Source organism: Artibeus jamaicensis, unplaced genomic scaffold, assembly GCF_021234435.1.
Source record: "Artibeus jamaicensis isolate MK-2021 breed Jamaican fruit bat unplaced genomic scaffold, CSHL_Jam_final contig_1085, whole genome shotgun sequence".
Taxonomy (NCBI): domain Eukaryota; kingdom Metazoa; phylum Chordata; class Mammalia; order Chiroptera; family Phyllostomidae; genus Artibeus; species Artibeus jamaicensis.
This window is the reverse complement of record NW_026521214.1, coordinates 1,956,404-1,965,792: the sequence shown is the minus strand read 5'-3', so window position 1 is coordinate 1,965,792 and position 9,389 is coordinate 1,956,404. Positions and strand designations below refer to the sequence as shown.

General features: G+C 46.2%; 1 pseudogene; it reads left to right on the top strand.

The window, feature by feature from the left end:
• Positions 1-3,733: 3,733 nt before the first annotated feature.
• Positions 3,734-7,481, top strand: LOC119035147 (ubiquitin-conjugating enzyme E2 C-like; annotated as a pseudogene).
• Positions 7,482-9,389: the final 1,908 nt, after the last annotated feature.

The window sequence follows — 9,389 nt, the reverse complement described above, 5'->3', positions numbered from 1 at the left end:
TTTTTGAATTCTTGTTTCTTCATTCTGTTCCAGTTGAATGTTTTTCTATTCCTTCTGGTCCACTCCATTGATTTGAGTCCCAGTTTCCTTCCCATCACTGTTGGTTCCCTGCACATTTTCTTTTATTTCACTTTGCATAGTCTTCACTTTTTCCTCTATTTTGCAACCATACTCAACCAGTTCTGTGAGCATCTTGATTGCCAGTGTTTTAAACTGTGCATCTGATAGGTTGGCTGTCTCTGCATCACTTAGTTATATTTCTTCTGGTCCTTTGATCTGTTCTTTCATTTGGGCTTTTTTTTTTTTGTCTCAACATATCTGTTATGTAGTAAGGGGTGGAGCCTTAGATGTTCAACAGGGCAGGACAACCCATGGCGCTATATGTGGAGGAGGGGTCAGAGAAGGAACAACACTACTTGTTCAACTCTCTGCTGGCTTTCAGTCACTTCTGCCACTACCCACAAGCAAATTGGGCCCCACGGGTGCTGATTCCTGGGTGGGTGGGTTTGTGTACTTCTAGAACCCTGTGGGTTTCTCAAAAAAAAACTCTTCTGCGGGCCTGGTAATTTCTCCTGTTGCCTCAACTCCCACAGGTTTTTTAGTCAGAGGCTTTGAGACTTTATTTCCCTGAGCTGGAACCCTGGGTTGCATGGTCTGTCTCCCTCCCAAGTTGTTCCACCCAGGTTATCTGCACACAAATGTGGGTCTGCCCACTCCGCCAGCCACCATCTTGCTGTGAGTCCTCTGCCCCAGCTGCCTGTCTCTGCCCCTCCTACCAGTTTGGATGAATGTTTCTTCTTTAACTCTTTGTCAGGCTTCCATACAGTTTGATTTTCTCTCAGTTCTGGAGTTTGTTTTTAAACTTGTTGTTGTCCTTCTGGTGTGTGAGGAGGCACAGTGTATCTACCTACACCTCCATCTTGCCTAGAAGTCTGGTTGAAAGTCCTTGTTTTTCATCACTTTGAGTATTTTTTGCCAGGCTCTTATGGGAGCTCCCTTGTGCTAATTGACTGCTTTTTTCTCTTACTGCTTTTATGATTCTTTGTCTTTAATAGTTTGCATTTTAGTTTTGATGTGTCTTGGTGTGTCTTTGGGTTCATCTTGTTTGGGGCTCTCTCTGCTTACTAGACTTGTATGTGTATTTCCTTCAAGTTAGGAAAGTTATCTGTCATTTTTTCAAATAGGTTTTCAATTTCTTGCTCTCTCTTCTCCTTCGGGCACCCCCGTGATAAGAATGTTAGTATGCTTGAAGTTGTGTCAAAAGCTCCTTACACTATCTTTTTTTCATTCTTTTTCCTTTTTGCTATTCTAATTGAGTAGGGGGTTTTTGGTGGGATTTTTTTTTTTGCTTCCTTATATTCCAATCACTGATTTGATTCTCTGCTTCATTTACTTTATTGTTGATTCCCTTTCAATTATTTTTCATTTTGGCTAGTGTATCCTTCATATATGCCTGGTTCTTTTTTTTTTTTATGCTGTTGAGATCCTCACTAAGTTCATTGAGCATCCTTATCACCATTGTTTTGAACTCTGCCTCTAGTAGATTGCATCTCCATTTTGTTTAGGTTTTTTTTCTGGAATTTTGTTCTGTCCTTTAATTTGGGCCATGTTTCTTTGTCTCATTTTAGCAACCTCCCTTTTTAAAAAAATCTTTTAGGCAGAGCTGCTATGTCTCCTGGGCTTGATAGAGTGGCCTAATGTAGTAGGTGTCCTGTGGGTTCCAGTGGCACAGCCTCCCTATTCACCTGAGCTAAGCACTCTAGGTGCATCTCCCCTTGTGGACTGTGTACCCCCTCCTCTTGTAGTCGAACCTTGATTGATCTTGGCACATCAATGGGAGGAATTTACCCCCAGGCTGATTGGCTCTAAGGACTGGCTGCAACCATCAACCACTGTGGAGGATCAACTGTGCATGTGCCAACCCCACAGAGCAGGACTTACTTCAGCAGGACTCTAGTACCTGCTGAGTCCACTCCTTGAGTTTGTCACGTGTGGAAGTTGGGTGGTGCCTCTATGTGGTCTTAAGTTGTCCAGCTGGTGTGCTGGCCCTGGAGCATGCTGGGGAGTGCAGGCCAAAATCAGCTCCCACCTGTGTTCTCCCCAGGACCACCTGACATTAGTTATAAAATGATCTGCAGATGGCTGCTACATGTGCTGAACTTGGAGGTGTCCCAGAGATGCCAAGCTATGAACCAAGGCCAGCTACTGCTAGTGATGGGCCTGGGACCACTCAGTGAGAGGTGTGGGGCACACCAAGGCCAGTTGCTGCTTGTTTGAGAGATTTTAGGAAAATCTGAAGCATAAGATAAGACAATCCCTTCTTATGGAAAAGCCACTGGGAACAATTGGGGTGGACTTGCAGGTTGGATGGAGCAAGGTCTCAGGGAATCTCCAGGGCAGGCAAAGAGTGATAGCCAGGTTAATACAGCGTCCACCTGCTGGCTTCACTGGGGGAGGGTTAGAAAAGGAATAATGGCCTCTGCCAGCACTTTTTTCTAGCAGAAACCTGCCCCCAATGCAGTTCTTGCCCTAATGACAGAAAATTCAGTTCCTTCCAGTATGTCCCTGGTGCCTTTCAAGCTGCTGTCCCAGCACTGGAGCTCAGAGGGAGTGAGTCAGAGTAAGTCCATGCTTGGGCCCTTAAAGAGGAACTGCCTGGGACTCCAGAGCCCTCTGTCTCACTCAGCCACAATCCCCACTGGTTCTTACAGCCAGAAGTTATCCTAGTACTGGAACCCTGGGCTGCTGGGACCCCTCACTTCTCAGGAGGAGCCTCTGCAGCTGAGATATTCCTCCTGACTTTCAACCACTACAAGTGAGTGTGGGACCAGCCTGATTTGTGCCTGCCCCTCCTACCAGTCTTTGTGGGGCTTCTTTAAATTCCTAGTTGTAGGACTTCCATTCAGCTAGGTTTCAGGTGATTCCGAACGATCGTTATTTCATAGTTTAGTTGAAATTTCGATGTGTACAAAATTCTTTTTTTTAAAAGATTTTATTTATTTATCTTTAGCGGTGAAGGGAAGGAGAGAGGGAGAGAAACATCAATGTATGGTTGCCTTTCATGCGTCCCCTGCTGGGAATTGGCCTGCAGGGAACTGGTCTGCAACCCAGGCATGTGCCCTGAATGGGAATCGAACTGCGATTATCTGGCTTGCAGGCCTGTGCTCAATCCACTGAGCTACACCAGCCAGGGCCAAAATTATTCTTTTTTTTTTAATGGCTAGAATTTTTCCAATCTTTTAAAAATATTTATTTTTAAAATAAGTAAAATATTTATTTTACTTATTTATTTGTAGAGAGAGGGGACGGGAGGGAGAAAGAGAGAAACAAGGGTGTCAGAGAGAAACATCTATTGGGTTGCCTCTTATATGTGCCCCGACCAGGGACCAAACCTGCAGCCCAAGCATGTGCCCTGACCTGGAATGGAACCAATGATCTTTTGGTTTGTGGATGACGCCCAACCACCTGAGCCACACTAGTCAGGGCCAAAAAATTTCTGAAAGAAGTTATAGAAGACATAAATAAATGGAAGGACATCCCATGTTCATGGCTGGAAGGCTTAATATTGTTAAGATATCAATACCACCCAACAAAGCAAGCTATAGATTAAGTGCAAACCTTATCAAAATCCCAATGGTGTTTTTTGCACAAATCAGAAAACCTGTTCTAAAAGTCATATGCAGAGTCACAGTGGTATTCCCAGAATTCCTGTGCCCCTGCCAGCACTGCCCAGATGGCCTCCCAGAACCGCAGCCCAGCCGCCGCCAGCATCTCCGCTACTTGTGAAGGGGCCGAGCCCAGTTGGTGTGCTGCCCCAGGGTGGGGGTGGGAGGGCCATGGGCAAGTGGTTACAACAGAAGCTGATGACGGTCGTGATGTCTGGCAACAAATAAATTTCTGCCTTCCCTGAATCGGACAACCTTTTCAGGTGGGTAGGAACCATCCACAGAGCAGCCAGCACATTATATGAAGACCTGAGGTATCAGCTCTCCCTAGTTACCCCAGTGGCTTCCCATACAATGCACCAACAGTGATACTCCTCACATCCTGCTACCGCCCCTACATGGACACCCAGGGTGACATCTGCCCGGACATCCTGAAGCACAAGTGGTCCACCCTGTATTACATCAAGACCCTCCTGCTCTCCATCAGGAGCCTGCTCAGAGAGCCCAACATCAACATACATGCCCCTTTAACATACATGCTGCCGAGCTCTGGAAAAATCCCAACACCTTTGAGAAGTATGTGCAAGAAACCTCACGAACCCTGACCTGGGCTGTCCAGCCCCTCTCCTTGCGCTTTTTCTTTTTTTTTTGCTTTAGATGGTCTATCCTTGCCTTGGTTTTTGTATATGACTCTGTATCTTCAGTTGTGGTGTCATATTTGCTTTGTTTCTGTTTTTTAAATTAAGTCTCTGGTTGGACCCCTGTGATGAATATATTAAATAAATATAAAAAAATAAAATAGAATTCATATGAAACCTCAAAGCACACTAAATAGGCAAAAATAATCTTTGAAAAACGTGTTGGAGGCCTTACACTTTTTTAAAAATATATTTTATTGATTATGCCATTACAGTTGTTCTATTCCCCCCTTCATTCCCCTCCACCCTGCACACCGCCTCTCCCACCATTCCCCCCTTTAGTTTATGACCACATGTCTCAAGTCCTTTAGATTCTATATTTCCCATACTATTCTTCCCCTCCCCCTATTTTCTACCTACCATCTATGCTACTTATTTTCTGTATCTTCTCCCCCCTTCTCCTTCTCCCACTCCCCTGTTGCTAACCCTCCTTGTGATCTTCATTTCTATGTTTCCGCTCCTGATCTAGGTGTTCTCTTAGTTTGCTTTTGTTTTAGGTGTGGTTGTTACTAACTGTGAGTTTGCTGTCCTTTCACTGTTCATCTTTTTTATCTTCTTTTTCTTAGGTAAGTCCCTTTAACATTTCATATAATAAGGGCTTGGTGATGATGAACTCCTTGAATTTGATCTTATCTGAGAAGCACTTTATCTGCCCTTCCATTCTAAAGGAAAGCTTTGCTGGATAGAGCAATCTTGGATGTAGGTCTTTGGATTTCATGACTTCTTTTCAGCCCCTTCTTGCCTGTAAGGTCTCTTTTGAGAAATCCGCTGACAGGCTGATGAGAACTCCTTTGTAGGTGACTGTCCCCTTAGCTCTTACTGCTTCTAGGAGTCTCTCCTTCATTTTAATCTTGGCTAATGCAATGATGATGTGCCTTGGTGTGTTCCTCCTTGGGTCCAACTTCTTTGGGACTCTCTGAGCTTCCTGGATTTCCTGGAAGTCTATTTCCTTTACCAGATTGGGGAAGTTCTCCTTTATTATTTGTTCAAATAAGTTTTCCACTCGTGGCTGTTCCTCTTCCCCTTCTGGTACCCCTATAATTCGGATGTTGGAACTTTAAAGATGTCCTGGAGGTTCCTAAGCCTCTCCTCATCTTTTTGAATTCTTGTTTCTTCATACTTTTCTGTTTGGTCATTTTTTTCCTCTTTCTGGTCCACTCCTTTGATTTGAGTCCCAGTTTCCTTTCCATTACTATTGGTTTCCTGTGCATTTCCACTCATTTCAATTAATTTAGCCTTCATATGTTTCTCTAATTTGTGACTAAAATCAACCAGTTCTGTGAGCATCCTGATCACCAGTGTTTTGAACAGTGCATCTGAAAGTTTGGTTATTTCTTTTTTTTTTTTTAAAGATTTTTTAAATTTATCTTTAGAGGGGAAGGGAAGGAGAGAGGGAGAGAAACATCAATGTGTGGTTGCCTCTTGTGTCCCCCCTGCTGGGCAACCCAGGCATGTGCCCTGACTGGGAACCGAACCGCCATCCTTTGGTTCTCAGGCCCACGCTCAATCCACTGAGTTACACCAGCCAGGGCTGGCTATTTCTTCATCACTTAGATTTATCGGCTCTGGGGCTCTGAGTTGTTCTTGAGCCATGTTTTGATCTGTTCGTGCCTGTTACATATGAGGAGCGGAGCCTTAGGTGTTCACCACTGCGGGGCCACCCAGGTCGCTGGTTTGTGACGCTGTATGTGGGGGCGGGGGCAGAGAGGGACAATAGCAGTCCCCTCTGCTGCTTCCCACCACTGGGGCCTGCATGGTCTGTCTCACCGCTCGCTCCTTCACCGGTTTATCTGCGCACAACTGTGTAACCATGGTCAGCCCTCAGTGAGTCTACTGCCTTGGGCCCTCAGTGGGTCCGCCGGCTACTCCACACCTGGGATCCACCCATGGCTGCCTGGGCCCCTGGGTTGCACACCCAGGTCGGTCCAGTGGATCTTTTCTGCCTGACCCCGCTCTGCTGCTGGCTCTGCCCCTCTTACCGGTTTGGCTGAAGGGTTCGTTGTTGTCAGACTTCCGTGGAGTTTAATTTTCTGTGGTTTGGCTGCATATTTGTTGCTAAAACTTTGTTGTTTTTAAACTTGGTTGTGTGAGAAGGTACAGTGCTTCCACCTATGCCTCCATCTTGGAGGAAGTCGGCCTTACACTTCTTGATGTCAAAACTTACTACCAAGCCACAGTAATCAAAACAGTGTGGTACTGGCACAAAGACAGACCTATAGGCCAGTGGAACAGAACAGAGAACCCATTTACCAACCTAACAAGATACCTTGGAACGGCATCTACACCCTAGAGCCCACTGAAGTTGTTCAAACTAGCCAGTCCTAAGCTTGATACCTTGCCTTGCCCATTCCTTCCCATGAAAGCCACAATAATGTCTTACCCCCTCTGCATCCTGGCTGACACTGGTGATTCCCCATGTGGCCTTGTATGTCATGGCATAATGCTCCTGTTGGGAACTGTGAGTAACACATTATGTTCAATGGCAATTATCTCCTGATTTGCTGGTGTCACCACATTTAAATGATAATAAAACCTACATTTTAAAACAGAAGGAGAGGATGGAGAGAGGTGGTGTGGGAGAGCAAGTGAGGAAAAAAGTGGGGAAGGAGAGGAAGTAAATAGAGGACATCCTTGTCACTCTTTGCATTTGTCATCTTCTTCCTTTCTTCCCTCCACCTTGGTCTCCCCATCATGTCCCCTCTCCATCCCTTTCCTTCAGGTTTTATCTAATCATAGATAATGAGAGATCTTTGAGCCTGAATAATGAGGCCTCCCACATGCATGAAAGATGGAGAGAAAGTTTCCCCTTAAGGGCAGGAGAAGTTACAGGTTAGGGAACTTGATGGGAAGGGCAGGTATTCACAGAAGATGGTCTGAGAAATCTGCACCCCATGTCTAGGCTCATCTACCACCCCAGGCATGAGTGGAGGGGACCTGCCCTTGGGGTAGGTGGCTGAGCCCAGAGAGGTGCCCTGGTATATCAGCGAAGTCTGCACATTTCTTTACTTTTAATACTCTGCCCCCACATCTCTTCACACTTCTTTACTCCTCTAGAAGAGATGTTCGGAAACCGGAGACCTCTGAGCAGACTGCAAATGTTGACTGTGGGAAAATGTAAGGGCATTTTGGCTGGAGCAGAGCTGGCACTAAGGTATGCTTGTGTGTGGCTTTTGGCCACACTGCCCCAGAAGTCCTCCAAGTCCTGGGATCAAAGGCTCCTAACTCTCTGAGACTAATGCACAGCTCGGTCACTCTCCTTGGTTTGCCCTACCAAAGGGAAGCCTCACAGTGCAGGAAGGTGGGAGGACCAAGCCTTCTATTAGGGTATAGTCAGGCATAGACCTGTGGTGTGGATGGTCCAAAGCCTCAGGGAGGGGTAGCTATGGTGGAACCATTGAGAAAACTCACCAGGAGTGGAAGGGTTCTGTCAGAGGGGCCCATGTGAGTCTAGAGGGGTGGTGAAGCAGGCCCAGTGGTTGGTTTCAGCTCCAGCAGGATACTGTTTTTGATTCCGTGGATTCAACACACATATCTGCTCCCCTGCACAGAGACCATTCCTAAGTGTTCTGGGACAGAAAGCACAGAAGAAAAAGCTCTCACACAAGGGATGGTCATAAGGAATCAAAGGTGTTTTTACACTCCCAACACCAGAGCAGAAGAATTGCACGTGGCAGCTCTGATTTTATGTGCAGAACATTCTATCCATAATACATTCCCCCATCCCTAGCTCGTGATGCCTAATGGCACTGGGTTGGGAAATCACAAGAACAGCCAGGCATATATATGGAGATTTTTGGCTTTTTCTTTAATTGTGACTCACCATTGCTCTCCTTCTTTCTCTCCTTCCTTCCTCCTCCTTGATTTCTTCCTTCCCCATTCATTCCTTCCCCCTTTTCCTTCTTCCATCTTCCCTTTCTTCTTCCTATCTCCCCACTTCTCCTTCATACTCTTTCTCCTTTCCTTCCTCTCTTTCTTTCTCTAACCAAACATTCACTGCCCATTCATGGTGCTCCTAGTCCTGTTCTAGGCTTTGGGGAGCACAGAGATAAGTATGTGGCAGAAGACCGTGTCTTTATTTCTTCCAGCTATGAGCCCCTGAGGGACTTGTTTATGAATGAACAATTACAATTTGATGTGGTTAACACTGTGATAGATTTACAAAGCCCCGAGGAGCCCAGGGGAGGAAACACCTAAAAGAGTGCTGCTGTACTTGAGCCTTGAAAGGATGAATAGAAATTAAGCAGATGGAAAAGGTGCCAGGGATTGGGAATCAGGGCACCCCTAGGAAAGGGCACAGAATTTGGTAGAGGCCTGCCAGAGTCTGAGATGTGGGGGGAACCACAGAAGTGGCAAAGTAGGTGTAGCTCCCCAGTGTCTCATTTGAATCTCACACATGGAGCCTGTTCAGTGGTCTCAGCAGCCAGTGTGGAATGAGTCTCAGAATGGCGGCCTCACTGCTCTTACAGTTCCAGTCCTGTCATCTGTCATAAAAAGATTGTCCTTTCATCAACACAACACTTGTGCTACTTGGGAAGCCACGTGCCCATCCTCACGTCTGGGTTCTGGGTCTTCAAATCTTATTGTGAAGTCACTGGTGCACTCTCTTCTTACATGCATGTCACTGCTGGGCACAAGGGTTTTCCACCTTTGCCTCTTTCGGGGGCTTGTGTGGGCAAGCACTACTGACTAACTGCCATGGGGAAGTAGCACTCACGGTGTCGTCTCCAGGCCAGTGCTGTTCGTGAGCACTTGTCAGCGGTCTGCAATGAGCTAGGTATAGAAATTGAGTCAGTATTGAGGAACTTTTACACAAATTTAGCATCGATATGACACCCAGGCACGTGAGCACCCCCATTTTTTTTTATTGCGCTTCACAAAAGTATCAGTTCATGAGGGCCTGGACATTTTACTAAAAGCGAAAACAAAACCAGGCCTTTACCACAGGTGGTGCGACTGGTCTAGCAGGCAATCAATTCAGGACCACGGACAGCATCTCGGCGTCGACTCCTCCCGCAAGTGCCCCTGG